This window comes from Pinus tabuliformis, chromosome 7 (assembly GCF_031772625.1).
Source record: "Pinus tabuliformis cultivar Carrire ecotype Pingquan chromosome 7, CPIR1, whole genome shotgun sequence".
Taxonomy (NCBI): Eukaryota; Viridiplantae; Streptophyta; class Pinopsida; order Pinales; family Pinaceae; genus Pinus; species Pinus tabuliformis.
In genome coordinates this window covers 1,045,834,520-1,045,844,923 of record NC_142293.1, presented here as the reverse complement: position 1 = coordinate 1,045,844,923, position 10,404 = coordinate 1,045,834,520, and positions in this window count along the sequence as shown.

Here is a 10,404-nt window from a genome sequence, read left to right as displayed (position 1 = left end):
TCTCATTTGTCCAACTCATCTGATGACATTCACATCATTTTCTTGAGTGTGGCTAGAATGATGACATACTGATGATAGTGTCTGCACTGATTGCTAAGACTGCGCCGGTGACTATGTTCCTCAACTCGTCAAAGTACGAGTCTAGCTCTAGTCGGACTTGTGCCTTTTTCTTTGCCTCAGTGAGTGTCCCAATAAATGGGATCACATGTGCATGCACAACAACATCCATGCTTTTGAATACCTGTGCATGGGAAGCCTGCAAACTAGTGATGAGCTGCGATAGTTCTTGATAGTTCCAGATCTGACTCCGGATGCATGCCTTCAACTCAATTTCTCTAGGCCTCATCATCTTGGGCAAGTGTAATGGGGCTCCCTTGTATCTCATTGTCAATTTTTTCATGTGGTCAATAGGAGTATGCAAGTTTGAAAATATACTTGCTCTCCTAGCATATTGCTGCTGCCAACCGTTGAGATTGACAACCACCTTATGCACGATACCAAATATGGAATACAATGCTACATGACTATCACAAGAGATGATACTTCATCTAGTATTGCTTTCATCAAATCTGGTCGGGCTTATGCTATAACCAATTCTCCTCCTTGCTTGGCTATCTGTAACTCCTTAGCCATTCACTCATTTTCTGCTATCAAGAAGTAAACACTCAAGCTAGTTTCTTTGACATATGCTCTGGTAGCATCAACCAATGCTGCTAGATGCTTGTGCATGTCAAATGTGATCACTCAATCCTAAAATTGTGCAAGATATGTGTGGACATCCAGAGTGGACACTCTGCGCGATTGCACAATTCTATGTTGCAACTTGTCGAATAATATGTTGTGCATCTCTTCTTCCGGATTGTCTCCAAGGATCTCAGTGTCCCCTTGGTCACTCAGGGCTTGTTCTAATTTCAAATATGGTGAAGCTAGTGGGTCGACCTCTTGGTGGTACGACATGAGGTTGATGTCTTGCTCTAACTTTGGCTGCTCTATCTCGGTATCCATCTGCTGAAGTGCTCATTCAATATCTCGAGCAAAGTCCTGCTCCTGCGACTTCTCACTCTGTCTGATTTATGCCAGCTGCTTGGATGAGTCTACTACCTGTATGGGCGCATTTTCATCAATCTGTGCGTGTTGCTCCACTTGCTATATCTCTCCCTGCTGTGCTTCCTTATCCTGTCTGCGAACTCTTGTTCCTTCCAGAGTTTCTCCTCCAACTCATGCAACTCCTTCACTGTTTCCTCCATCCTCTATTTTTCTCTCTACCTTTGCACAGTCCTCTTGTCACGTTGTTGCCTCTTTGCCTCTATTGCTAAAGCTACTTTCGGCACTAGTGGGTATGCTCTGAACTTGTAGTTTTGTTCTACCTCTGCGTTTTCGACAATCTTCCTCTTTCCTTTGTCACGCATTGGTATGTTTACCTCTGCTGTTACTGTTGTTGGTGCCCTCCTAGATGATTCTTTGCTAACCATTCCACAATGATGCTGACCGATTCATTGGGCCTGGAGAAGATGTGATAATATCTCCATGGATTTTCCTCAGCCCCATGACATGCCATGTGGATCCATAAAATTATTACTCTCGTGCAGTGATCCTTCACAAAATAATGCGGGTCATACAGATTGAAGCTTCGGGTGCTGAAAGTAAAGTTCTTGAACTCTTTTGTCTCGACATCCTCATGCTTGAGATTCCGTATCTCGTACAACCCGATCCACAATAAAGACTGGGCCAAGGTGCCTTCTTCTTCTGGTGCAGCCTAGCTGACAGTCCTGCTGAGATGTGGTACGAGGCTTGTTGCATGGCGAGATTGTCTGTGGGAAACTTCAGAAAAACATGCGGAGGCTTCTTCGTGCTGTATATCCGTATGAAGGTGCCAAACAGTGAGGCATACCAATATTCTATGTTGATTAGTGCCTCCATTGCTACCTTTGACATGAAAGGCGGATCCTACTCAAATATCATCTTGTACACCAGGGTGACAAAATGGTCAGAGAATTGTGTGATGACCTCGCAGAAGATGCATTTGGAAAACAATTTACAGTAAGTGCTCACGGAGGTTTCTATTGATGCCCATCCCCAGTTCAAGCCCGAGAACTACTAACGAGCAAAGATTGCATCCAAGACATATGCAAACATTTAGATTTCTACTTGCTGACCTTTGGGCGGCTACCGAGCTCTTGTTACCTGTTCCTTCAGCTTGTGAGCCAACATGTCGGACTAGTTGCATGCTTTTCCTTCACTGGCCAGTTGGTCCAACGCAATCACTCAACTCTGCGGGAAGGTCTTTGTGCTCTCTTGGCCATACAAGCGGCATGCAAATATGACCAAGTATTGATATGCCTTCCGTAGTACCTTTGTCTTGTAAATCTAGTTGGGTGCCATCCTGAATTTGGCTGGCTCCTTCACCCAGTTCTCAAGATATTCCTGGAGTTGACGTTGCTTCTCGATATGCTGAAGGGTGTCTCCATGGTGATCACTAGCTTCGACAAGTGGTACATCTAGTGATAGTGCTGTGCCCTAAAGGTAGAAATCTCTGTCCCGCTGACACTTCTCTGTTGGAAATAATACTGAGAGGGGGGGGTGAATCAGTATTAGCAAATCAATAATCTTTTCATTTTCATACTCAGATTCATATACGCTACTTCAGTTAAGGATACCCACGTATATACGCAACTGTGTTTAATGCAACTAATGTATATCCAGTAAAATTATGATTTAGTTAGTTGATCTTCAATGAGTGCATCAGAACATTATTAACCATATTAACAGTAAACAGGTGTAGTAAAATAGAACAGATCATCACACATAAGGAGCACACATGAACACCATGATATAAGGTGGAAACACAATGTGGGTGAAAACCACCTGTTGCAATTCGTCTCTATCTTCCTTTAATAAGAAACTTCTTCTTACAATATTTATGTATTGGTGCAGTCTTATACCAGTACGCAGACTTCTACCTACAGAAGGCTACAACCTTCTCTCATTCTCCAGTTTCTCTTGGAAGGGAGCTACAACCCCCTTAGCTCTTGTACTAGCTGATCCATTTACTAGTACATAGGCGCTGGCCTACTGAAGGCTCCAACCTTCACTCGTTTTCCAGTTGCTCTTAGAAGGGAGCTACAAACCCCTGGCTCTTGTACTGGCAGATATGTTTACCATTACGTAGGCGCCGTCCGACAGAACTCTACGATCTTCTCTCTTCCTCCAGGGATCACGTTTCATAAATTTTCATACTGGGTACTCTTGAAGCACAACACCATAATCTGAAGGCCATGTTTCATCCAATTTTCATACTGGAGCCATCAACAACATTGAAGCACAAAATTAATCATCACAGCAATACACCCATCAACTACACCTGCATTAGCAATCTCCGAATCACCCAATACTGAAACACTGAAACCCTGTCAACAACACAGTCACCACAACACAGAACAGACAACAGAACTCTGCAACAATAACCAGATCCAACTCCAACTTCAATTATCATATCTCATAATGTATACACTACTATGAAGAACCAAACCCACATACATATGCGCTTTCACCAAAGCCAACCCGCGTACAGATCTGCAAATATTTACTCATAACTCTACAGCTGTTCCAAACATCAGTCATACCCAGATCATAACATTCATACAATAAAACATGCGTCAATAATTTAGATCTAGTCTATCCATAATCCAACCATATAATGATAAACATTCCAAGCCTTGAGATCCTGATCCATCGTTCATCATCATCCACATGAGTGCATCCTTGGTTCAGATCACAAACCCATAACCAACATATTAGATATTCATTACTTCCTCACTTCCACAACTTGGCCTAATGATCTTCTCCTTATATAGGTTTATGCTTCTCTCAATACCATGGTCCAAAAACATGTTGAACCAATACCTTGGACCCAATACCTGGGGTCAACACTTCAGACCAAATACCATGGACCAAATACCACAGACCAAAACTTAGTTTCTAACATGTACGCGCCTTTCCTTCTGTGAACCTGCGTGTGTACATATACGCGTTTCTGTTATGCTCATCCACTTGTATACGCACTTTCATCAAGATTAACCTGCGTATACCTCTCTCTTGACCTGCTGTACTATGATCTGTCATCTGATTGAGTTGCCACCTGTATCATACCTCTGAGTGAGTTGCCATCAAGGACAACACCTGTATCATAATGCCAACAATCTCCCCCTTTGGACTTGATGGCAACCACCACACCAAGTCACTCTCCCCCTTTGACATCAAGGGCAAAGGGCGGACCAAGATATTCTCTTCTTTGATATACATTCTGCTATCCATGCTCCCCCTGAGTACATGCTGAAGTTTCTGATTGAGCTCCCCCTCTGCACATGCCAAGATGTACCAATCTGTCCATACTCCCCCTGAGCACATGCAAGGTCTGCAAAAGCATAACATGACTCTATACATACATTGCCAATGACCTTCCTAAAGATTCATACATACATCAATCTCCCAACTAAGTGGGGATACACCATTTTTGACTCAAACACAAGAACCATTACATCATCCATCCCATGCATAGTGGGGTAACAAGATACATCATATGACTCACAAGGACCAAGGACCTAAACAAGGCCATGACAGTTATCAACAACTATCATACACTATATGATTTGCACTATAAGCTTCTTAACCTGCAATCCATTCTCTTGGTCAATCAACAATCAGTAGTAAGATATGTCAATAAGCATCATCACCAAGGACTTCTAACCATAATGCCAACAATGCATTATTCGAGGCATATGCTCCCCCTGAGCCTGTGCCAACCATCATATACCACGACAGAACCATTTCCTGAGTCTGTTCTGCTGTTTTTCTTCAGAGCTCCATATACGCGACTGTGCAGCATCTAACTCACGTATATATGCGACTTGTCTTCATGATACTTGCATATGAGATTTAGAACACTGATGTTCCACACTTTTAGCTTCCTCTGAGTCTGTCATGTATGTGTACTCTGCTATGCCACATCTTTCTGGCTGTACTTCCTTTTTCTTCCATATATTCAACTGTGATGATGTTTTCTCCTTTTGGTATGGTGCCAAAAATATTCTCCTACATTCCTTTGCTATGTGTCCAAACTTGTTACATGCATAACATCTTACATGTTTCATATTCCTTCTGTAGCAATCAACAACTTTGTGACCAAACATATTTCAAGAAAAACAATATCCCTTAAAGTATCTGGAACATGATGATCTTTCTGAGTGATGGTCTTGAACCATTCTACTTCTGCGTATGGCTACAACATGTCCAAGATTATGACATACATAACATTCAACATTATTCATCGGAGGAAATAGTCGTCTATCACTTCCACAGTTAGGAGCAAAAGATTTTCTTTGAGGAATTTCTTTCCTTGGTTGTTGATGGGGTTGTCCTCTCATCTCCTTGTTGATCATTTTAGATTTCTCATTAGAGTTCCTTGCCTCACCTTGTGAGCTAGATTCACCTTTAGTAGATTCATAAAAGCCAAGACCAATTTTGATAGCAGGCAACCTTTGACTACTAAGAATATTATCTAAAGTCTTAGTACTGTCTTGAAATCGTAATAGTTTACCCTTTTCTTCTAATTTACCTTTCAAGATATTTACCTCAACCTGATGTTGTTCTTCCTTTTCCAGACATTTCTTCTTCAAAATTTCCTTAGACTTTCTTCATTCTTCCATTTTTTGCCTTAGTTTGAGAATCTCCTTTTCTTGTTCTTCATTCAGCTCCTGCAGCATTTGAAGAACTCTGAAGGCACATTCCAGCTGAGCTTTTAAGCTGATAATTTCTTCTTTGAGGGCACTTTCCCTTTTGCTAGGTAGATCTTGTTGATCTATGATTTTATCTGATGCTTCATTTGCTTGTCCATCTTCAATCTGAGGTGATTTAGGATCTGAATACTTGCTTCCACTCAACGGCAGGCTGTCATTGTTCCTTTGAGTTGTGTTCTTCTTTTGACGTGCTTTATTTTCCATTGTTCTACGGATCTCCTTCAAACGATCAAGCTTCTACCAAAGAACCTGCTCTGATACCAATTGTTGGAATTAATATTGAGAGGGAGGGGGGTGAATCAGTATTAGCAAATCAATAATATTTTCATTTTCATACTCATATTCATATATGCTACTTCAGTTAAGGATACCTGCGTATATACACAACTGTGTTTAATGCAACTAGTGTATATCCAGTAAACTTATGATTCAATTAGTTGATCTTCAATGAGTGCATCAAAACATTATTAACCATATTAACAGTAAATAGGTGCAGTAAAATAGAACAGATCATCACACATAAGGAGCACACATGAACACCATGATATAAGGTGGAAACCCAATGTGGGTGAAAACCACCTGTTGCAATTCGTCTCTATCTTCCTTTAATAAGAAACTTCTTTTTACAATATTTATGTACTGGTGCAGTCTTATACTAGTACATAGGATTCTACCTGCAGAAGGCTACAACCTTCTCTCGTTCTCCAGTTTCTCCTGGAAGGGAGCTACAACCCCCTTAGCTCTTGTACTAGCCGAAACATTTACTAGTACGTAGGCGCCGGCCTACTGAAGGCTCCAACCTTCACTCATTTTCCAGCTGCTCTTGGAAGGGAGCTCCCTGGCTCTTGTACTGGCTGATATGTTTACCAGTATGTAGGCGCCGACCTACAAAACTCTACGATCTTCTCTCTTCCTCCAGGGACCACGTTTCATAAATTTTCATACTAGATACTCTTGAAGCACAACACCATAATCTGAAGGCCACGTTTCATCCAATTTTCATACTGGACCCATCAACAACATTGAAGCACAAAATTAATCATCACAGCAATACACCCATCAACTACACCTACATCATCAATCTCTGAATCACCCAATATTGAAACACTGAAACCCTGTCAACAACACAATCACCATAACACAGAACAGACAACAGAACTTTGCAACAATAACCAGATCCAACTGCAACTTCAATTATCATATCTCATAATGTATACGCTACTATAAAGAACCAAACCTGCGTACATACGCACTTTCACCAAAGCCAACCCGCGTACAGACCTGCAAATATTTACTCATAACTCTACACCTGTTCCAGACATCAGTCATACCCAGATCATAACATTCATACAATAAAACATGCGTCAATAATTTAGATCTAGTCTATCCATAATCAAACCATGTAATGATAAACATTCCAAGCCTTAAGATCCCGATCCATCGTTCATCATCATCCACATGAGTGCATCCTTGGTTCAGATCACAAGCGCATAACCGGCATATCAGATATTCATTACTTCCTCACTTCCACAACTTGGCCTAATGATCTTCTCCTTATATATGTTTAGGCTTCTCTCAATACCATGGTCCAAAACCATGTTGAACCAATACCTTGGACCCAATACCTGGGGTCAACACTTCAAACCAAATACCATGGACCAAATACCACGGACCAAAACTTAGTTTCCGACATGTATGCACCTTTCCTTCTGTGAACCTGCGTGTGTACGTATACGTGTTTTCTATTATGCTCATCCGCGTGTATATGCACTTTCATCAAGATTAACCTGCGTATACCTCTCCCTTGACCTGCTATACTATGATTTGTCATCTGATTGAGTTTCCACTTGTATCATACCTCTGAGTGAGTTTCCATCAAGGACAACACCTATATCATAATGCCAACATTCTCAATATTACCGTTTCAGGATCAGTATTTGAGACGATCCAATGTATCATGTCCACACATGGGAACGCGGGATACCTGGATGCAATCCGGTACAAGCCAGACTTGTGAATGTTCACATAGACTTTGCGTTCTTCAAGGTCTTCCCCAAATGTGCCTGGAAATGCATCATTGACCTCCTGCTACTTCATCTTGATGTCTTTGTCTACGATCAACTTTGTGTCTTTGTAAATCGACAAACTCATAGACACTCGCTCAATTGCTTCTCTAGTTGCGCTTTCATCGGTGTCCTTTGACCCTGCTCTCTTGGAGGTCATTGATCCTGAAATTTTGAGTGACAAAAAAACACCTGCTATATCTGGAGACATGGCGACATGCATGGAAAGAGATCCGTCAGTTAAAACCAAAGCAAACTTGAGGACTGACATAGAACATACCCGGGGAACTTCTGGCAATGATTACACAATTTTCTCTGGGAGGCCAGGAGACTGAATACTGGAACTGTGCAAAAGGAAGTCCAGACTGTCAGGAGGCTGGTTGACTGTTGGAATTGCTCAATGCACAATCCAAACTGGCCTGCTGTGTGCAGAGATTGAACAATGTGCAATTTCAGCTAGGAAGTGATGCAGGCCCATGGACTGCATTGCGCAATTTTTCTAGGCCAATAGACACTACCTCTTAGAATTATGCAAAGCAAAACTGGAGGGCACTGACTGGCTAGATTTGCGAATTTCTAGGAGGAAGGCAGAGCCTTCCCTCTCAGAATTGCGCAATTCTGTTTGGGCAAGGCAGAGTCTGAGCCAAGGTTTCCCATACCCGTCGATGGGAAACTGAAAGCATATGAAGATGTGAATGCATGGTGATACTAAGTGTAAGCATGAGTGAATGATCATACATGCAAACATCGAATGCAAGATTTAGAAAATGAAAAAACATGCATGCGTGTGAAATGAGTCACCAAATTAGAGACCGTTCGTGTAAAACAATGTCGTGCTTGTGACAACAATGAGATGAAATCGAAAACTGAAATGATGCTTGTACAAGCTAACATGCATGCAAACGATAACACACGTTCACAGAAATCAAGCAGACAACATTCACACAAGCCAAAACACAAAAAGCGACAAAAATATTGCAAAAGACAAGTAAAGTGGACTTACCCGGAAATAGCTAAGCTGGATGTGCCGAAGATAGCTAAGTAAAATGATCTTTGCATGTAACCTATAACTGCTAAAAATAGATCCCTAAAATCTAGGGATGCTTTTTGCATGTAGATTTTTGCTATTTCAGGAAAAACCAGCCCATGCATGCAAGTCAATTCGCTGGGTTCCAGGTGGAACCAGTCAACCTGAAGGCACATGCAATAGCCTTCTTGACTGAGGGAGAATTTTGCGCAATTTCTGGGAGGACTGGGTTAGCTGTCCAGAGGGATTACACAATTTCTGGGAGGAGCAGGTGACTGCTGCCAAGAATTGCACAATTTCTGGGTTGAACTATAGTGCTGGGCCAGATTGTGTAATTTTCCTGAGGAAGTCTGTTTGACTGCATTGTGCAATTTCTGGGCCTAGCAGGTTGCCCAACAGATTTGTGCAATTTCTAGAGGGAAGGATGGTTCCCCTCCAAAATTGCGCAATTTTCTGAGGGAGCTTCTCAGCCAACAACTATCCCAAGTTTGGAATGGTAGCCTCTGAGGGGAGTGAAACAAACCATCATGCACATGTTGGCAAGTGTAGAGCTATAAAAAGGGTCTCTTTCACCTCTAATTACCTCACATTAATATGTCTATCCGGGAGCGTTTTGTTATTTCAAAGAGTGTCTCAGTCTGAGGCTATCATTTGTTAGAGTAATGCTAGTAGTACAACGTTAAAAAATACAAGAGTAAACGGATGCTTGTCTATAACTAAGTTACTTCAAAGGAATAAATCACACACTCAGAAAACTAGGCAACTTATCAGTCAAGGGTTCGGCAACGATAACCCATCCCTTTGGAAACTGATGGAAAGGAAATTAGAGCATGGACCACGGGTCTGGGAGCTAGACAGTAAATTCCGAGGCTCACTACAACCACAGATCATCTCTCCCACCAAAACAACAAATGCGAGTAAATGAAACGACAGATAGAAAAATGGAACAACAAATAAGAAATCGAACAGCAAATCTGGAATGGAACAACAATGCTAAAATGGAACAGCAATTCTGAAATGGAATAGCAATCGAACAACTAAGTCTCGCGAGCAGTAATCAAACTTAATCTACTAACTCAAATGCACTCATTGTAATCAAACATCAATCTTTCATTCTTAAGGAAAATCAAGCAGCACACACTAATAGAACAACACTAATTACTGATAAGTTATGGAACAACGCTTGGAAATCATATACACGCACAACACGCTTGAAGAGTAATCTGATCTAGCATCAATCTTAATTAACAGGAATACGACTGCATTTCAAAATGGAACAACATTACTCCTGAATCCAACAATCGTAAAGAACACAACTTTCGGATAAATTCTATAACATGAATGTACAACACAAAAGCTCTGTAATAGAACAGTAATAATATTCGGTCAAGACTAATAACATTCAATCAACTCTGAAAGGATCAGTAATATAATGCAGAGTCAATACACAGTTCTGTCTGTAAAAACCTTAATGGATTAATCTTAACAGAGAATGTGATGTCAACTTATAAAGCATATC